The sequence below is a fragment of the Tamandua tetradactyla genome, chromosome 4 (genome assembly GCF_023851605.1).
Source record: "Tamandua tetradactyla isolate mTamTet1 chromosome 4, mTamTet1.pri, whole genome shotgun sequence".
Lineage (NCBI taxonomy): Eukaryota > Metazoa > Chordata > Mammalia > Pilosa > Myrmecophagidae > Tamandua > Tamandua tetradactyla.
This window is the reverse complement of record NC_135330.1, coordinates 47278140-47300242: the sequence shown is the minus strand read 5'-3', so window position 1 is coordinate 47300242 and position 22103 is coordinate 47278140. Positions and strand designations below refer to the sequence as shown.

General features: G+C 34.0%; 1 non-coding gene across 1 annotated transcript; it reads left to right on the top strand.

Annotated features, from left to right (window-relative positions):
- The first annotated feature begins 379 nt into the window (after window positions 1–379).
- LOC143681759 (U5 spliceosomal RNA) lies at window positions 380–494 on the top strand. The gene has a single exon (XR_013174820.1). It is a non-coding gene; the product is annotated as a U5 spliceosomal RNA (small nuclear RNA).
- Window positions 495–22103: the final 21609 nt, after the last annotated feature.

The window sequence follows — 22103 nt, the reverse complement described above, 5'->3', positions numbered from 1 at the left end:
GGCTCATTGCCTTCAACTTTTTCAACAACATACATATAGTTATGAGTCCTTTAGGCATAAAGCGTTCAGGTCCTAAATGGTAGACACATGGGTATTGCAGGCAGAAAATACACTCATGGTTTAGTACAGTGAATACAGAAGCATAAACAACTTTAGAAGCAGCCAAGCATAGCCAGCAGCAACTACTTTCTGATTCTGGATAGTTTGAGCTACATGGAACCATGTGAGTTAAAAAAAAAAAAAATGATAAGGCAAACATACTCCTAAAACACCCACGCCCGCACATATCTATGCACACATGCATATATACAATATGTATTGATTTACTTTGCAATAAAACAACAGTCTTAATGTTAATCTTTTAAAACAGTAGCAATACATACTCTGGTTTCTCTTCAGATCGTATAAATCTTTCACCTTTTACTAAAGATTTTGTGGAGATAAACAATTCTAAGTTTGTACTATTTTCTTGTACTAAGGTTTTGAGGCCTTGCGTTATTTGAGGGCTTATAAGGATGTATGAACAAAAGAAAAAAAAAGTAGCAGTACAATTTTAGAGGCCATGCCTTTGTTACTAACCGTGGAATAAGTGATTAGAGAAATACTAAATATACCTGTGGGAATGCCGAGTCTATAGTTGATAATTAAGCACTAATAGCAGTTTTGAAATAAGGATAACCAGACAACAAATATTTTTTTTATTCATTTAGTTCAAGTTGTTCACATGATTGCAGGATTTTCTAGCATCACTTCTTTTGATTATAATTGAGTGTAAAATGATCCGATTGGCAGCGACTTAAATACAATGACTTTCCTCCATCGGCTTTTAATATATTTTTTCTCCTAACGAAATGCCTGAACCCCTTGTATATCAATCACACATATAGGAGCCTTTTGCTCTCATTTCATTTTCAGATATCATAGATGACCCTGGGGACTTTCTTTTGTACCTGTTTCTTATCTAATCCTGTTTTAGGTGATAATATCCTTTTTGTTTATCACAAAATCAAATTATTTTCTTCATTCAGCAGTCCTTTTCTGAAGGGGGGATGGGGGCTGGCCATAATTTGTACATGTGAATCTTATACTCTTTAACCTTTTCTCAGTAGATAAAATTTGCAAGTATCTGGATTTGTGTAAAGCTCGAAGAAAAATCTGGAGATTTTGGTATGTTTGGCTCTGATGTAATTCTTTCAAGGAATGGAGCATTGCAGGAAGCACACTAATCTTGAATTGGTAGCACTCTCTGTAGAAAGGCACAAAGAAGCAGGGAGCTAAACAGGAAAATATTTATTTTCTATATATTCCAGGGACCCATAGTTTAAAAGGCCAATGTATTATTTCTAATTTTTGTGTGCACATTTTTATCCTGATGCATTCAATCATATACAAATTTTCCAATTGAAATATAGTCTGGGCATTCCTCTTGATAGATGGGAATAGGAAAATTGGCACACAAGTGAGGTAAAATGCCTTACTTGGCAATATAACAAGAATTTGTGAAAAAAATATTTCAACATTAAAAAATTTGACTCACATTTTAGACTATGAAAGTCTAAATGTTTTCACTTACATTGTGTATGAATGAAATCTTTTTCTCTCACTAAAATAATTTTCATTTGCTATTATCCGTAATAAATTGTTATAGTGAACATGACAATTTATACATATTTATTTTAATATTAAATCTGTCAATTTGCTAATCACAGAGTTTAAATTAAAAATAAAAATCAGATAGAAAATCAAGGTGCATTTGCAAGCATAGCAACATATCAGGCAATATAAATATAAATAATGAACGAAACTTTCAGTTTTATAAAGTGTGTGTTGCACTCATGTATGCAACAAGAGAATAAGTTTTTAAAATAGCTGTGCTTTCCAAATTTTACAATGAAGAAAAATTACCTGATTTGCATGTTCATACAGGTTGTGGTGCTCCAACCCCGAGACATGGATTCAACAGATATGCAGCGAGTCCTAAGTCTTCATTTTCAGCCAACACCAAAAATGGCCATGATATACAGTTAAAGACATGCCATAATAAATTATAACCGTTTCTAAAGTTTCCCCTGAAATAGATATGGTGCAGATCTTTCAATGTGGTAAAAACTAATGACTCCCTATAGGAATAGCTTGAAAAAACAAACACACAAACATACTGAAAGACAAAAGAAAGAAACAAGGAAACAGCAACAAAATCTCTAAGTACATGAGATCTACACCTCTAGCTGTAGTTTATTGTTGCCAAGAATCACATACCTGAGCTGGGTGTATTTATCAGAAAAGGTTATGACCTTGTCAGAATGTAAAGAAGAGTAAGCATTATCAGTAAATGCCCTGACATGCCTACCTATCTAATTTTGCTAACGTAATAATTACCAGTTATAAGAATTTGCTTTAATGGATCGATGTAATCTATCATTTCCAGCATTTTCAACAATTTTGATGGCAACAATTTATCTGTTTTTTTTGTTGTTGTTGTTTTGTTTGTTTATAGCATCACTACTAAGAGAAATTTCACAGCCTGTGTACCCTTGATAGGGTCACACATAAAGGTTAGACACTTACTTTTAAAAAAAAGCTGCCACAGAAATTATTCCCTGGAAAGATAAATAATAACATTTCTAAAAAGCATTCTGTGTTAGATGCAAATAAGAGTCTGTAAAGTGAATATGTAGAGTCAAACCTAGAGGAAACATATTATGAAACATTTCCTTTGAAAAACTGTGAGGTAAAGCAACATGTAAGTATATAGCAATGGACAAAAATCATTTCACCAGTAGAACTCTAATGAGACTAAGAAATAGAACAGTTCCAGTTTATCAAATGATATTATATTCATTGAAATCTGTTGTTTAAGTGACAAGAGATTTACATATCAGCCTTTGATCCAATCAAATTATGCTAAGTGAAATAAAAATGATTCAGAATGATACGTTTTGTGGCATTTTGTAGAAATTTCATTCGTTATATTTTTGTCTTTTATGTTACATAATTCACCCATTAATCAATATTCATAACGAAATAGAGAAAAATCCTGAAATTCAATGATAAATGAAATGACTCAAAACCAATACTCTTAGTAGAGTAAATAACAACTGAAAATTTTAAGGCTAAAAGATGTGGTAGCTAAGAAAAATATTGTTGCTTTCTGTTGCTTAGAATTCTGTAAATCAAGTAATCAGAGGTAAGGTTTACCTTCGCTATTTTATTTGTGGGCATATCTTCACATTTATGTTTCATTAATGCCATTAGCTCTTGGGAGAAAAATGGAAATGAACGAATTATTGTCCTAACAACAGAGATTTAAAAATTTAAGGAATGAGTTGAAGTGAATGTTTTCTACAGAGAGAAATAAATGGGTGTCTTCTTAATGAAGAAAGAATGGATACAATATTTCGGATGAATATAAAAAATATCCTTTTTAATAATTCTAAGGGTAAGGAGTTCATTACTTTGAAAGGAAGCTCGTTTCATAGTTGGATAGCATGAACAAGGAAAATGTATTTTATGACTCCTTTGCTTTTTATTTTCATGTGCTCATTCTTGTGATTTTTGAGGTAAAAGGCATGTGAAGTTTTCTCCACCATTCTTAGATAGCCCTTCAAAGATGTAAAAGCAGCTTTTCTCAGGTAAGTCTTTTTCTCACCAGAACAGCCCTCAGGCTTATAGCACTGCTTTTCATGGCAGACTTTCAGGGTTTAGCTAATTTATCTTTAGCAGATTATTTTCTAACTCTAAACCTCAGTTTTCAATCTTTAAAATGAGGATAAGTGGTAATATTTTTCATCTTAGGAGTGATATTTGGATTCAATGCCATATAAAATATATAGAACAGAAAATGAACTTGATAAGTGTGACAATAATTTGGGTTCACATTTATCTCAATTATATTTGTAAGAAGTGTATTAATAACTTGAAATAAATATATAACATTTCTAACATCTAATTACTGTACCATCTATTCTTATTTGACTAACTACTTCAATTGATTATTCGAGTGCTATTTTAAAAAATAAGATGAGTTAGGTTTGTAAATATTTGTCTCCAGCTACTTCTTAAATATACCTTTCCCTGTGTTCCTCCAAATAATCTAATAATGCATTTTCAATGTTGCTTTGATTTAGCATCATGCCTAGAGTTTCCAGAAGTTGCCCATTTACTGCCTTATAGAACTAGAACAAATATAGACAATCCCAGACTTCTTTCAGCTGCTCTTCTCAGAAGTGCATGATAATTAAATGCTATTTCTAAATTCAGGTAAACCAGAGAACATTTTGTGGCATGAAAAATCAAGTAGATAGAATTACTTCCAACTACATTGACCTATTGTCATTATTATATCATGAAAGTGACATTTCATAACAAAATAAAATTTCATAACACAAGTTAAGTGACATTCTACTTTATAGAAAAGTGAAAATTTCAAAACCAAATGTTAGTTAAACTTATAATTTTTGAATAATCTCAAAATTATCAGCATTCATTTATTCTTATGACTAATTACCTCAAAATTTGGTTTCTCTATTCATTTCTTGATTGTATGATTTTCTTTAGAATAGCCCAGAGATGAAGATTACCCCCCTCCACTGCATTAACATTTTCCACTCAAGGGCTGATTGCACTATTATGCAAAGTAGAACTTCCCCCCAAATAGTTTAAAAACAGAGAGGGCACTAAATAATTTTATACCAAATAACTCCAGATGTGGGAAGTTTCCTTTGAAATGTCAAATGCATAGTTTTGAATGCCCTGTTAATATATATTTAGTGGGTTGATGAGCTATATTATAATATAAATTGTGAATTATTTGATGTGTTCTTCAACTTCAGTTCTAATTAGAATGTAGTCAACTCTTGATTATCCATTGTCGTAGGGACATGAATCATAGAGGTGATTAAAACCCATAGATTTTCCCACACTTTTATAAACCAACAGGTTTGATTTTTTTTAACATGCAACCTTTATCAACCCTCCATATTCTCTTACCCTCTATCCATCTTTAATAATGAAGTAATCAAATAAATTAAAATATATGACAGGTACATATATTAACCTAGGTCTTATATTTGATAAACAATATCTGAATTTTTTAAGTCAGTATCTCTAATTTGTGTATCTCTGTAAAACATGGAAATTTAAAGTATTGAGTAAACTTGCTATTATGACTTCATTGTACATTTGTGATATGTACTAATATTGACATTATCATGCATTAAGAGAAATAATTATGAATATTCAAGATAAATGCATTATGTATCAATAGAGATAGATGACATTAGATAACTATAATAGATAGATAGATAGATGATTGATAGATAGATAGATAGATAGATAGATGATAGATAGATAGATTGATAGATAATATAGATAGATAGATTTAGCATTTTTACATAGGGAAAATTGGGTAATGAGGTCCTTGCCCCAAATATTTCTTCCTTCTGTTGTTGAGGTTGTTTGACCACCTGCAGTCTAAGTCTCAATCCAATTCTAGGATAAATCCTGAAGTAAAGGCTAAAGAGTTTAAAGAGATCACAATAAATGTGAAGCTTTCCATATATATCTTTCTTTTTTCCTAGAACTGGACAGTGACTGGCAATGAGTAATGTTCCCAGGTTTAGATATTAATAAAAATCCTTTCAAGATATATCTTCAAAGACTTGACAGGATCTTTTAATAGCCAAGAGTTCAGCTAGGCATTAAATGGTCAGCATTCAGTAATGTGCTGAAGCTATTTATACTGCTTTCCAATAAATGAATTCCACTATTTCAGGAATATTGCCAGTGGATTTTTCAAACATTGATAGTTTGAAATAGACCATGGTAGGCATATATACACCTCTAAAATGATCAAAGATTACAAATATAGGCTTTTTCAAAAAATATTTTGAGACTTCTGGTCAACCAAAATGGTGGCATAGGATGCTTAAAGGTGCTCTTTTCCCAAAAAATCTTTGAACAACTGACAAAAACTGGAAGATATATTTTCCTTAGAACTCCAGAAGAGAGTAAAATTGTTGAAGTAATTGGGTAAGAATTAAATCCAGAAAAAAAAAAAGCAGCTTTAAAATTTGGTAGGAAAATTTAGTGGCACACTTGCTGGTCCCTTCTCCCCTTCCCTGGCATGGCATGGAGCCCAACTGTACTCTCATTGTGGGTCCCTGATCTTGTTCCAGAGAGAACAGAACAGCCGTGTGCCTATACTGGGGAACCTGTACGTCAGTAACAATCTGTCCCATGGCAAAGGCTAATAGATTGAAGCAGGAACTTCTTCCATGCTTACTATCCCATAATTTACCCTGTAGGCAGAAGCAACTTGTTGATAGCTAAAGCAGTATAAATATCAGTTAGGACAAAGATTTCCAGGGCAAAAGATTCCCTGCTTTAAAACAAACAATGGAGCACTCAGGATGGGGAGACTGTCTATTTCATAGGGATTAGATGGGTATTTAAATTATTTTAAAGAAGAAATTCATAAATCCATAAAAACAGATCAGGACAAGATTCTGCTCAGAAAACACTGAAAGGTCCATGTACATTGCATTTGCCTTGGACAGATCTTCTTGATTGGGTGGCTAAACTCTAAAAGAGAGCCAATACAAAGTCAACTAGGAAAGACTGTGAAAGGAGTTTATATCTTGTTTTTTGTTTGTTTGTTGTTTTGTTTTATTATTGTTGGCACTCAAGGAATCTTTGTCATATTACTAGGTGGATATAAATGCAAGGAACAGACAATTCAGGGACTTTAAAAAATAAATAAAATTGTAGGAGCCAAGGGTTAATAGAAAACCTGCGGAATTTATTGGGAGCAACTGGCTTCAGAGTGGCGTCGACAGTAAACTGTGGAGACTGTTATCTGCTTAACTGAAGGACAGCCTGGGAGGGAGAGAATGTTTGGTTTTTCTTAAACCCTAAGGTCTTGTTAGCTATTTCTTATAACTAGGGAGTAATATACTGAAAAGTAGCCACTCTGTTTTATCATGAAATGTATGCATGCTTTTAGTCACATAAACCCTGCAGTATATAAGCATGAACTAGTTAAGAATAAAGTTGTCTGTTGTCTTTACTGCTAAAGTTTCAGACCCCCTGATCTCAGTCTCTCTCTCGTTTTACTTTAACATCCTTAGGGTCATAATAGTGGCCAACATAAAATAAACTTAAAGTCAAAGCTTCTGTGAGAAACAAAGAAGAATACAATATACTAATAAACGGCTAATTCAAAAGAAAGAAATAATAACTGCAAATATAAATGCATTTAACAACAGAGTTCAAAAATACATGAAGCAAATATTGATTTGAAAAGTAAAAATAGATGGTTCTACATTAATAGTAGGAGACTTCAATATGCTACTTTCCATAATGGGTAGAAACTATAGAAGGAAGATCACTAAAGAAACAGAAGACTTAAGGTACCATAAGGTGAATACATATAACAGACATATAGAGAATATTTCACACAATAGTAGCAGAATATACAGTCTTCTCTAGTGCATGTGGATCATTCCCCAGGATAGATGAAATGTTAGATCACAAAACAAATGTCAATAACTTAAAAATTTATATGTATATATATATATATATATATATATATAATTTTGATGTATATATAAAATTTTGGAGATATATATATATATATCATTAAATTTATTCCCCCCTCAACCACAATGGAATGAAGTCAGAAATTAGTAACAGTGGGACAACTGGAAAATCCATAAATATGTGGATATTGAACAACACACTCTTCAACAACAAATAGGGCAAAGAAGAAATTACAAAGGAAATTAGGAAAAGTCTTGAGGTGAATGAAAATAAAAGCATGGCGTAACAAAACTTATGGGATGCATCAAGGGCAGTGCTGAGAGGGAAATGTATGATTCTAGATACTTACATAAAAAAAGAAGATAGATCTCACATCATAGACCTAACTTCAAAACTAGATGATCTACAAAAATAAATAAATAAATAAACCTAAAGTGGGTGGAAGGAAAGAAATAAGAAATGTTAGAGCAGATTTGAATGGAATAGAGGTTTTAAAAATTATAGAATCAATGAAACCAAAAGTTGACTCTTTCAAAAATCAATCAAATTGACAAATATATGGTGAGCCTGACAAAGTTTAAAAAATGGATGCAAATAACTAAAATTAAAAATGAAAAGACTTTACTGCCAATGCCACAAAGATAAAAAGGATCATAAGAGAATACTATGAGCAACTAGACATCAACAAATTAGGCAACCTCTATGAAATGGACAAATTCCTAGAAATACCCAACTACCCAAACTAACTCAAAAAGAAATAGAAGATTTCAAAAACCAAAGACAAGTAGAGATTGAATCAGTAACCAAATGCCTCCCTACTGAATGGGAGAAGCTGTTTGGAAACCACAAATTTGATAAGGGTTTAATATCCAAAATGTACTTTTTTTTAAATCAGACAATTCAACCACAAAAAGACAAATGGCTTTATTCAAAAATTATAGAATGGCTCAAATAGATATTTCTCCAAAGGACCAATAAACACATGAAAAGGTGCTTAACATCATTAGCCATTAGGGAAATGCAAATCGAATCCCCAATAAGATACTGTCTAACACTCACTAGAATGGATAGTATAATAATGTAAAATAACTAATGTTAGAGTGGATGTGAAGAAATAGGAATATTCATTTATTTGTTGGTGGGAATGTAAATAGTGCAGCCACTGTGGAAGACAATTTGGTGATCCCTCAGAAAGTTAAGTAAAGAATTACCAGATGACCAAGCAATTCTACCTCTAAGTATATACCCAAAATAATTGAAAGCAGGGTCTAGAACAGACATTTGCACATTGACATTCATAGAGGCATTATTCACATTTGCCAAAAGATGAAAGCAATCCATGTGTCCATCAACAGATGAATGAATAATCAAAAAGGGATATATACATTACAAATGAAACATTATTCATTTGTAAAAAAGTGAACGAAGTTCTGACACGTATGGCAATATGGATGAACGTGGAAGACATCACATTGAGTAAAATAAACTAGACGCATAAGGACAAATAATATGTGGTCTCATTGATATGAAATAATTAGAATAAGAAAATTCATGCTGAATTACTCAAAAACAGGTTACCAGGGGCTGAGATGGAGGTATCGAATGTGGTGTTATATGTTCCAGTAGTTCCAGATGCTGCCTGTCTGAGGCTGGAGAAAAAGAAGTTTCTCATGGATTATATTAAATAGATGTATGGATTTGGGAGGTTGTGTGAAAGGATTTCGAATTTATTATAGGAGAAGTCCCAAAGAAATGATTGTAAGTAAGAGATCAGCAAAAACTAAAGAAGAATATGAAATAAATGAGAGAAATAATGTGTCTATAAGAGAAATTATGCTGTTAAATGTTATTCAATGATGTAAAAAAAGAATATTTTCCCTGCCTATTTTAGGCAGACCATTGAATCCTGCCACAACCTGGAAAAAAGGACAACTAATCAAAAGTCCCACATAAATAAATAAATATGCGCTGCCAGTCTTGCCAAAAAATGTTAGAGAACATATGCTGATGCCATACCATGCCCTAACAGAGAGCACAATGGCACTCTACTCCCACTTTGAAAAATATATCTGAGCAGAGAAAAAATAGCTGTAGAGATTTGGACCAGCTTATCACAGCTGTGCCAACATATGGCAAGCTGATTAATACATGTGTCACTGGTGATAATGAAATATGAAAAAAATGTCACCCATATAAACTGTTTATTTTTATAATGCAAGTTTTTTTTTCAGCTGCTGAACCATTAAAATAAGCAAATTCAATAAAAACAATTTCAATTTTGAACAGTTTCCAAAGAAGTTTTTAATTTATAAGACTAGGATGTTCAAATACGTAGATTTTTAAGTCAAAACACCAGTAGATGGGCCTTTACATCTGAGAGGAATGGCCTCTTAGGGAGGCTTCTGGTTACATATGGCATTTGTATAAATTGCTCCACAAAGTGTAGCTGTGCTTTTTTAAAATTCCAATATAGATGAGACATGAGATAAGTGCCCTTTGTTTCTGCAGTAGGTATTTGAATTACTTAATGTTGAGCTAGATTCACTCAGCACAGAGCAGCACCTATCTTCTGGGGTTTGAGTATGCATTCTCAAATAGGAAATATCTCCTCCAGAAAGACAGTAGTTGGTTCTTGGGGAACAAAAATTAATGACTATTTCTATGGTTTGTGGCCTTACACAGGGCCACAGGATATAAGCAGATATGTGGTTTATCCCTGGTATTAAAATTTCAAGGGTGGGGGAGCAATTAGGATAAAAAGATTGTCTAAAAAGACTCTTTGTGGGCAATAATGAAAGTGAAAAAGATTGACTAACACTGTGTCTGTGCATCCTAATTCCATGGGACTAGGATCAGCTATCAGAGCCAGAACAGGTGAGCAGAATGCCAGTTGAGAAGCAGGGAGAAAAGGTGAACATGGAGCAGGTGTTTACTTGGTGTAGTGTGGTGGATGAGCACACAGGAAGTGATAGACCAAATATCTGATGAAACAGTAGAGTAAGGTTACCAGCTAAAATATAGGATGGCCATTCAAATTTGAATTTCAGATAAAGAATGGATAATTTGGGGCATACATAAAAAACATTTGTTGTTTGTCTGAAATTTAAATTTAACTGGGAAAATTGGATTTTAGATAAAAAATTCTGACAACTCTTCTGCCAAAATGTCAGTTATCTTCAGGAAAAGGAAATGAGAATAAATCAGTGCCCCCAAGTCCTGCAATTATCTACCTAAAAGTCCATCAGCCCTAAAAAGACTTTCTGTTTCAAAAATTTACTTTGTAAGTTATTTATCAAAACTAGAAAAGGATGAGCTACTTCATTTCCACCCCCTCATCTCTTCTGTACCATCCCCATCTCTGTTGCCCAAAATCAGTCAATCTCTGTTACCAAGGAAACCATTTGAAAAATAAAAAATATATATGCAAAAATATACATATAAACATATTTAAATATGTGTAATGACATCACAAAGAATTCTTACTGATCCTCTGTGTTAAGCAAGAGAATGGAGAGACATTCCATTTTCTCCTCATCTACTTGAGCATCTTTATAAATTTGTGTTTGATAGATAAATAGGTAGACAGACAGATAATAGCATATTTGCATCTCTGATCCATTGGCAATAGCATATTTGCACCTCTGATCCATTGGTGCAAATAGCATATTTGCACCTCTGATCCATTGGTAAATATATATTATAGTGTCCAAAGGAAAAAATTTTCCTTGGCTTTCAATGAATCTGTGTGCTGTGAATTTCTTATGAAAGAAAGATAATGTGTTTTGATAGGCTCAGATGTCCTCAGAGTTTTAAAATTGCTATTTTTGTCTTCTCTCACTTCTTTTCCTTATATATTCCTCTGCACCCTTAATTACTCCTAACACAGAGGAACAATCAGCCCTTACCACATGTAGCCTAAGAACCTGGATTTCTGTTTGACAGTACAATATCTCACTTCTTTTGGAAAGACACTAAGAATATAGTCTGAAAAAAAAATAATCTTCTGGACAACTTGACTCTGTCACAATCCCAATCCCCATCCTACAAATAGATTAAATTGAGTTAACACAAAGTGGAAAAATTCACATTATTTCTGTAAATTAAACATGAAGATTTACAGTGTGGTGAAATAACAGTGTTTTGAGGGTCCATAACATATTTTGCTGCTTCATTCATGCTAATTGCAGAAAAACAGAGAAAGCAAAAGGGAAAAATCAGTTAACCAACAGTTTTATTTAAAATTAAGATATTTTTATCACAATTTTTCCATTAATTTTATTTTTGATATTGCATTAAAATATTTTTATATTGATTGAGTATTTTGCAGTCATACATGTGCTTTACTCACCTTTCTCTCTCCACTCTAGTCCCAACGCTAACAGAAAGGAAGAAACTTGCTCAAATACAGATTTCTTGCTCTCATTTAATAGATAAATAGGTGAACATATAATTTCCCATGATTAAATTAAGTACAGCCATGGTATTGATAATGGAAAAAAACTTAGTTCGTTAACTACTTAATTTATAAGTCTATCTTTTGCTTTATGCATGTAGCCAATGTAGAGATTTCTGTCATTGCTACATTAATCAGTTATATAATTTTTATCATGTCTTTGTACTTGAATTCGATACCCAGTCTAAAATTCTTTAACCAATTCATGATTTTATTAATACTGTCATAATTGAATTGGAAAAAATAATCAGACCTAATCTCAAAAGCTGCAGTGATTCTGATAGTTTTATAGCATTAAAAGATGGGCAGGTTTTAGGATAATGAGCACAATGGCCCCAGGTGATGTATTTAGAGGTGATCTGATTATTGTCATGTGCAGATCAGTTACATGCTTAGTCACAGAATATATGTAAGAAAATGGTGGTATTAATATGACATTGGGTATGATTTTAATACTATAATGAGATATAGGTGACTTACAAGTTAAAGTCTAAGCCACTGCGCATGTCAGGTGGGCCCATTTTGGTTAGACCAAGCTTCGGTTATCAAGGTAACTTTGGACTTGAGATGGATTAGTTCTGGGCTGATGCACAACCCTTCATTAATAAACATTAGGGGCTGATTTTAGTGACCACAAGATTCCAAAGTCAAAAAAACAGATAAAACGGGTACAAATGAGGGTTAGTCACAAGGTTTTTATGATCGCATTTGTATTATAAATGTAAAGGCTATGCAATCATTATCAAGGGAGTTGGATTACAGGTATAATCTTTGTCTCCTCCCATTGTCTCCTCCAAAATACCAGAAAGCAAAAAGGAATATCTCTATAATGATTTAGCATCTGTAATCATCCCTTGTATCCTAATTTCTTGGTTACAAAACCATAATTCCTTATTGAAAATTTTTGTTTTTGTGTGTATGTGCATGGCACATCATGAGAGTGGCACATTTCTAAAACCAAAGATTAGGTTGTTGTTTTTATTTTAATTCTATTATATTAACAATGGTCTTCTTCTATGACTTACCCATTGAAAATTGTCATTATTTGTAAGATTCCCCGGAAATGTTCACCTAAAATACTCAATTTACCATGAAAATGATATCACTGAGTTAGAGTCCAATCTGATCAGTCCTATGCATCTTTTTCTTTTTCTTTTTTGTATGCTGTGCAGGAGTCACATTTTATTCTTTTTTCATGTGAATATCCCGTTATCATAGCACCATTTGTTGAATGCATTTTTTGTTTATTTTTTGTAGTACATGGGAGTCTTATAAATCTTAATAAAAATATGCGTGGATCAGAAGGGAATTAAATGCAATGGAAATTGTGAACAATGGACAAAGTGTAGTCAGCATGCTTAATTAAACTATGTTTTATAAATAATCTATACACATTCAGTATAAGTGGGACCCTTGAGCCTCCAGATATATATTAAGTATATCAGAGGGAACTTTTTCCATGTTATGACACCTTTAAAAAAGCTAGTAAAAATATAAAAAGGGCAAATATCAGTAAATAAAGAAAAATCATTCATCAGTTTATTTCTAAATCTTCTCTCATAATTCTTGATAATTAAACTATACTAATATAATATCTAGCTACTAGTAAGAAGTATTTCAGGAATAAGCCAGTTGGAATAAGCCAGCTTCATATTTCTAACAGACTTGAGAATGAAACGATTAAAAAATTGTCCAAAAATATATATAATTACATGGATTTTGAGAGCATGTGGTATACAATTTGAATACATTCATAGCATGCTTTAAATGTTCTGATAAGTATACTTATGTTTTTATATACTAAATAACTATACTTATGTTTTTGCTAAATGTTCATTGTAAATGAGGTACATATCAAAATTAGAGAAATAACTTAATTACCAAATTTGAAGAGCAATAATCAAAATACGCTAGTTTCTAACTGAATGAGTCCTAATATCTATATCTACTTGTTGATATTTATCTATTTGTTCTTCTTTTTATGTCTTAGGAACAGAATCTCTAAAAAATTCCTATGTAGATTCTAGGGAAAACCCCAATCCAAAACTTTCCAGTATGATCTGAGGAAACTAGTTTTCCTTGTATGTTTGGTGTAAATGGTCAGAGTAAGCAGCATTTATTTTCCAATAATAACAATAACTAAACTGAAGCAAATTCTGGTATTGTTTTCCAGGGTTTATTAAAAAATGAGACCTTACCTCTGTCATCCAATGATCGATTTAATCTGCTATATCTTCTATTCTACTAACTCCATATATCATAATCCTGAATTGAGCACATATGATTAACATATATATTAATTACGTTAACTAACACACAGATCTATCTATCATCTATCTATCTATCTACCTATCTGTCTGTCTATCTATCTATCTATCTATCTATCTATCTATCTATCTATCTATCGAGATAGAGTCAGCCCTGAAGGTGTATTTATTCTTTTGGAAAGCTCATGAACTCATTATCTCTAATAATACAGATATTAAATATTTCCTCTGAGTAAATGACTCAAATATATTTCTCTTCTGCATCAGAACTTTACCAAACTTCTGGGGCTGTATATTGTTGGGAAAATATAATAAAAATACCCTTCTAAACCAGAAAACCTCTTCACAAAAGTAGAAGAGAAAAGAAACATTTTCATTATTGAGTAAGTATTAAACCAGAATGTAACATCATTGCAGGCAATCCACTAAAGAGAATGCACAGACAGAAAGAAATTTCACCCTTTCATATAGCCAAGGGAATACAAGCACATCTTCTCAAGACAAGTGATAACTTGTCCTCAAGAAGAATTGACAGCACAATGTGTCACACATAGTTCATCCTAAATTCACCTGGTAATTGGGATGGTTATCTGTGTTAGGTAATTAGCTACATCCAAAGGAAAAGTAGACCTTTCATTTGTCTATGGAGGTAATTTTACTACATGGAGTCAGGCTCTGAAGACCTTGAGAAAGACATTCTGAGTGGTAAAGCTGGTAAGAGGCTTGTTGAGATTTTTAAAGTTTTGCATATGTCTTAAAGGGGCACAGAAAAAATTTATAAGACAAGTTTTCTCAACCATATGCTCTAAGAAAAATGGGTGAGGGAGGTTCTTTCCCTTTTTGCATCAGGGCCTTTTATTTTATTTTATTTTTTCCTTTTTTGGTTGGTATTTGCCCTTACATTTTTCAACAATGAAAGGAAATTACCATTTTGATGCTGCTTAGCAAATGAAAAATGGCACTTCAGAAAGTGGGAATTCAGCCCAACAGGAAGAGGACTGCCACATTTTGTAGCAGGTGCACTCTTGTAGATTCAAAACTTTCAGGCATAAAGCATCACAAAGCTATGTGAGAGACTGAAACACCGTGAATCAAAAACCCAACAAAAGATGTGTGTATTTCATTCAGTATCAAGGTCAGTGTTAAAACTGAAAGAGGCATGACTTGATAATGAAGTCATTATCAAGAAGGGAACAACCCCTTCTTGAGAAGTGTCCAGAAAAACCTCAGAATGTCAACTCCTTTGAATCTAGAGACTTTTTTTTGGAAACAATTGAAAATGAGAGTGTCATAAGTGAAAAAGAAAGGCTGACATTCTTCTCCCCACAGGATGTGGAGCATAAAACTTCTCCTAGTTTCACCCGTCCTCACAAACCATGGTATTTCAGTATTTAACTTAAGCTCTTCGTTCTGCTTGAATTATTTTAATAGCCCGCTTTCCCACGGTAATTCTGCTTCTTCATTCAAGACTGAGCTCAGTGATTATCCCCTCCAGGAACTCTTCAGGAAGTACTCCAGACATGTCATATTCTTCTAAGTTTTGTTCTTCTCCCTACTGGAGTGTATTTTTGTGAGTACACTTTGTTCAATATCTGTTTTCTAAATAACTAAATCCTGAGGCCACAAAGGTGAGAGGCCTTGCTTATTTCTTTTTTTTTTTTGGTATCATCACTATTGACAATTATTAACAACAGTCCTGGTAGGAATAATTGCTGCTTAACTCATTCATCCATTCATTCATCAACTCATCTATTCATGCTATTTCAATTTTTTTTTTTTTTTGTGAACAGACAATGGGCTAGGTGCTGAATAGCTGTGTAAAGAAGAAATAAAGACTCTCCCAGACCAAGCCCTAGAGCACCTTAGTGTATGGCATTAGTTATTCTAAGGAACAAAAGTTGTCGGTGTGAGCAAAGTAAATTTCTCTCCTGATGGAGGGTGAGGAGCAATAATAATGTTTTAAAATAAGGGGATAGTTGTTTGTCATTTTATATAAAGTCATCATAGAAGTCTTCTTTAAAAAAAAAAAGAACATTTAAAGAAAACATGAAAGAAGAGAGGAGCACACTGTGCAAATATCTTGGGGACCATTACTCCAGACAGAGGACTCATTAAATATTAAAGTACTAAATCCCTGACTTGAGAGCACTCTTGGAGTGGTTGGGACAACCAATCAAATAAAGAAGGCCAGTGGTTGGGACTGGAGCATTTGATTTATGGGACTGGAACTTCTGGGCTCTTGTAATAACTTTGGTTTTCATGATGAACAATGGAAAGCTATTGGATAATTTTCAGCCTAGTACAGTCACTAATGACTCTTGTTTTGTAAGAACAACTTCAGGTGCCATGTGGATGTGTAAGGAAAAGGGTCTCAAACTGTGAGTTGCAACCTTGTGGTGATATCCTTGGACAATGGAGCAACAGTGTGGACTCTTAGTCACACCCGAGTGAACTGTGCTGCCTAAAGATTATTACAGTCTCATGCTAGGGCCTGAGGCAGACCAGAGGCAAAAACTGTAAAGCTTTTTCTCACCACATGTGCTGGTTGGAAAGGATGTATGAACCCTAGAAAAACCAAGTTTTAATCAAAATCCCATTTCATAAAGGCAGAATAATCCCTATTCAATACTGTATGCTTGAAGCTATAATCAGATCATCTCCCTGGAGATGTGATTTAATCAAGAGTGGTTGTTAAGCTGGATTAGGTGATGACATGTCTCCACCCATTTGGGTGGGTCTTAATAAGTTTCTGGAGTCCTATAAAAGAGGAAACATTTTGGAGAATGAAGGAGATTTGGAGAGAGCACAGAATGCTTCAGTACCACGAAGCAGAGAGTCTGTCAGCCAGCGCTTTGGAGATGAAGAAGGAAAACGCTTCACTGGGAGCTTCATGAAACAGGAAGCCAGGAGAGAAAGCTAGCAGATAACTCGGTGCTCACCATGTGCCCTTCCAGCTGAGAGAGAAACCACGACTGTGTTCGCCATGTGCCTTCGCGGATGAGAGAGAAACCCTGAACTTCACTGGCCTTCTTGAACCACGGTGTCTTTCCCTGGATACCTTTGATTGGACATTTCTATAGACTTACTTTAATTGGGACATTTTATCGGCCTTGGAATTGTAAATTAGCAACTCATTAAATTTCCCTTTTTAAAAGGCATCCCGTTTCTGGTATATTGCATTCCGGCAGCTAGCAAACTAGAACACTGTGTATAGAAAAATGTATAGAATGTTGGTTTGCACCTGGTTTCTGTGATGTTTTTAACATTAAATCTTTCCCTGCTCAAATAACGATGTAGTTTCCTTCTCCTAATTGCCCTCAACCCAACACAGTAATCATCTCATTGCTCTACATTGTAACATATACTTCAGGATTGCCTTCAGGTTTCAGTGTCTTAAAGGGATTTAACTAAAACTCCTTTTTTATTTTCAGTTTTATTTTCCTCCTCCTCCTAGGAGGCAAAGGGAAAAGCTAGAGAACAATCAGAGGTTCACATCACGCAGTACTCTCCTGGTTGTGCAACTGTTTTCTCCTGGCTGCATTGTTTGCACTTGGCTTAAGATGCACTTTTTTCTGGGAGCCTCACTTTCCCTTTCTAAATATTTTTGGTTGCCCATATATGATTGATTCCCAGGGTAAAAGCAGCTGGGTTTCTCAAGCTGAGATGTAGAATCTACGCAATTTTGGAAAATTCTCAAGAAATGTGCGCACACAAAAGAAAGTGTTTTACAATAATTCAATATTAATTGTTCACCCTGAATGTGGATTGTTCATTTTCTTTTGTTTGTCTGCATAGAAGCAGAAAGCATTTTAGCCATCAGGCAGAGGGTGAATCTTCTCGCCCCAGAGAACCTAATTTAATTAGCCTAGTTACTTGAAGAAAGTTTTAGAAACTACAAAAGGTGAAAACAGCCTAACTGTATTTCTTAATAGCCTCCTGGGGGGGTTTTGTCAAAATGCTTCCCCTTAATCCTGACTTGTAAAAAGCTATGGGGAATTTGAACTCTGCGGTCTTTTCAGTATATTTGATCTTTTTTCATAGAGACAGTCTCCTTCTGTCATCTGTTACAATTTATTTTCTTACAGAAATTACTTAACAGCAGAATAAGCATCGAGGGCATTTGCCATAGAATACAGTGCAATTATGCAATTATATATTTCTTTCAAAATGCATGAAGTATTAATGGACTATATAAACAGGGAAACATTTTCTTTCCTTTCTATTAAGCTTTGTATATGCAATGGAAGAACTGCAGGTGGGATAATTACTCAATAATTTTAGTAAAAAAAATTTAGAGCAACAAAAACAATGTAAAAAGTAACACGTACACATTCTGGATGTATGAAATGTGAAATGTATATAAAATATAACTTTAATTTGGTAGTTATTTTTAAACCTATCAGTTTTGAGTTAAACTTATACCTACGTTATTGTGAATTGCTCAATTTGTTAATTATTCGTGCTCACATTTGTGCTTTGGAAATTAAAATCTCAGGGAAATTTTGCATTTGCTTTATTTTCATTATTCGTATAGGAACCTAGTTGTCATTGACTTCAACAAATCACAAAGGTGTTGATGTCTCTAATAAATAGTAATAAGTACTGCTATTTTTTTATCACAGTTCTTAACTATAGACAAGTCATAAATGCATAGATGTAGAGAATAAAACAACTGACAAACTATGATTTGGTATTTATTAATTGATTTATGTTTAAATATTTCTTACCTAATAGCATGGTGTTGGGTATAGTGGCCCCATAATTAAGATTCTGTGTGTGGCTTTTTATAAAAGTTTCACGTTCTCGGATTTGACCTGCTCATCGCAGGACCTCAGTAACAAATTCTCTGAGTATATATTCACTGTAGAAACCTCAATCCAGACAACACAATTAAAAAATAAAATCAAATGAGAAGGAATATGGAGTTCACCTCTTAAGAAATCCTTTCAAGGACAGTCAAAGAAAAGAAGCTTGTCAAACTGTAGCTCTGATTGCATAATGCATTATTCATTTACGTCATTCTGGCAGATTCAGAAAGCATTTTGAAAAAGCTTTCAAAGATGAAAAAGGGATTTCTGAGACTCATGAGTCTCAGAAAGAGAACTCGTCTATACTTTTCCTATAAATAATAATAAGAAACAAAGAGAAGAAAGGAAAGGAAGAAAAAAGATAAAAGAAAAAGGAAAAAAAAAACCCACTTATTTTTAAGAATTGTTTTCGTATTCTTTTAATTACCACAGCAGCATTCCTATCATTTTCTACTCTTTTCAAGAGTGAATGTACATTTATAAGTCTATATAACCTGTTCAAGGATGAGCAATGTAGTGCTGGCTCAAGGGAGAGTGTAGCTATGGTTCCATGGGTTGAGTATTACCTGGAATTCCAGCTGTCATGGTCTTTTAGGGAAATCTAGATTGGAAGTGGGCTGAAGCATTTGAGTGAATGAACTTCAGAAAAATGCACTTTATCAGTAAATTGGAGCACTGAAATGAAATGGATGATAAATTTAAATTTGGGTCATTTGAGAGGAGTCTCCTAAAAGGACTATTGACAAAGCTGTAGGCAAACTTCAGTGAAACCAAAGAGATTGTGAAAATATCTTGAGGCTACTTCCAGTAAGGCACTTTTAGCATCTTTTTGCCTGAAAGAACAAGAGGTCAGAACATTTGCCAAAACATGGAGAAAATAAGGCTGCCTGAGAAGAAATGTGGGTTGTGTTCAAATGATGCTTACTGTGATCCTGAAGGAAGAAAATGCAGGAAAGGGGATTGCAGATAAATCATCAACCTTACCCTCTTCCTTTTTTTCCCAATTTCCTGGAAATTTGAACCTGGACTCAGAAGCAAACTAAAGCTATCAGGCATAGTGAAAAACAGTGACATAGTGAAAAACAGCGACATGTCAAAACAATTTTATGTTTTGCTGTGAAGAATGTGGGAAATCCAGAAATGTGTAGTGAATTCCAGAATCCCTTGCCTCCTTTGATTCATTGCTATCATTTTTACTGATCCCATTTATTTGATTTTAGTCTTTTTAATTGGAAAATATATTCTAGAACATCTCTGGATCAATAAAGCTGTGGCTATCTCAAGTTGTTCTGCTCAGGGTTTGGGGAGTATCTTCAGGGCTTGTAAATATGTGTTCTCTCTAGCTCAATTTCAAAAGTAGAGAAAAAGCCAATCACACACACACACAAACTAAAAGTAAAATAACACAAAAATTGCATATTCCTTAGGGAAGATTGTATAGGATTGTTTCAGTGATTTATTGCCACATAAAAACTTACCCAAAAGCTTGGTGGCTTAAACAATGATTTATTATGTCTCATGATTCTGTGGGTTGACTGAACACAGCTGGGAAGTTATGCTCCATGTGTTTTACCTGAAATTGGGTGTAGTTTAATCAGCTGTGAGGTGAGCGGGTGCTGCAGCATACACCTGGCTTCTCATCTTCTATAGGCTCTCATCATATGGTCTTTCATCCTTCCGTTGTCTTGTCTGTGATTTTAATACCTCACGGCAGAGTGGCTTCTGAAAAGGAGCATGCCAACAAGAAAAGGTCCACCATCCAAGTGGCTGTCAAGCCTCTGTGAACACCATTCTCGATAATGTCCCTTAGGTCAAATAAAGAAGGGCTCTACCAGGTAGGCATTGTTTATTGTGGGCCATCAATATAAGAGTTTACCGAAAGCATGTACATAAATGACATTATTTCTTTATACAGTGTATTCATTTCCTAGATCTGCCATAACAAATTACCATAAACTGTGTGTTAAAACAATAGAAATTTTTTCTTTCACAATTCTAGAGACTAGAAGTCTGAAATTAGGGCAGGGCTGTGCTCCCTCCAAAGGTACTAAGGAAGAATCCCTTCTTCCCTCTTTCTTTCTTCTGGTGGTTGTGGCAATTATTGATATTTCTTGGCTTGCAGCTGTACCACTCCAGTGTCTGCCTCCATCTTTACCAAGGTTTCTTCCCTGTGTCCTTCCTATATTTTCAAGTAACTCTCTCCTCATCAGGATGTCTATAATTGGATTGAGTGCCTTCTTTAATCCAGTATGAACTCATTTTAACTTAATTACAAGTGCAAAAATCCCATTTCCAAATAAAGTCGCATTCACAGTACTGAAAGTTAGGACTTCCACTTTTTTTTTTGTGAAGGAAGCAATTCAACCCACAGCCCAGAGCAGCCTTTTATGAATGCCAATCACAAAGGTTTACACTGGATATGCAAAAGTAAAAGAGATTAAATCCTTGTGTTCAAGTAATTTGCAATGCAGTGAATGAGACAGGCACATTCACTGATGTGCTATAATAAAATTTCTTATGAAATATTTTGAGAAATCCGAAGATTGAAGCACAAATTTAATCTGGGGAGTGGAGTAGGAAAATCAATTTTCTTTTTTTTTTTCTTCTGTCTTGAGGGAAAGGTAGGCCATTGTGAGGTATAAGAGAAACAAATTAAGATATTCCAGGAAAAGGATGAGAAAAAGTATGGTGTCATTACTATTTACAATATGTTGGAGGAAGGTTGATAAGCCTGTCTGGCCAGAAAATGGATTAAATCAAGTGAGATGATTCTGAAAAGGAAGATTCAGTTCAGTTTTTAAAATATGAATAATGCCCATTTCAAATATTTGGAAGTTTAACTATCCTTGAAGTGCTTCTGTGTCATGTATGGGAATGACATTGATGATCTGGTAATTAAAGACAGTGCGGCATGCCTGGTGTTGACATGAACAGAGAGAATTCCCAGGTTCATTATCAAGACACTGGTTAGCCGGTGGGACCAGGTGCCTAGGTGTGTGGGCATGAAGAAGACAGTCCGTATCAGAGTGGGCAGTG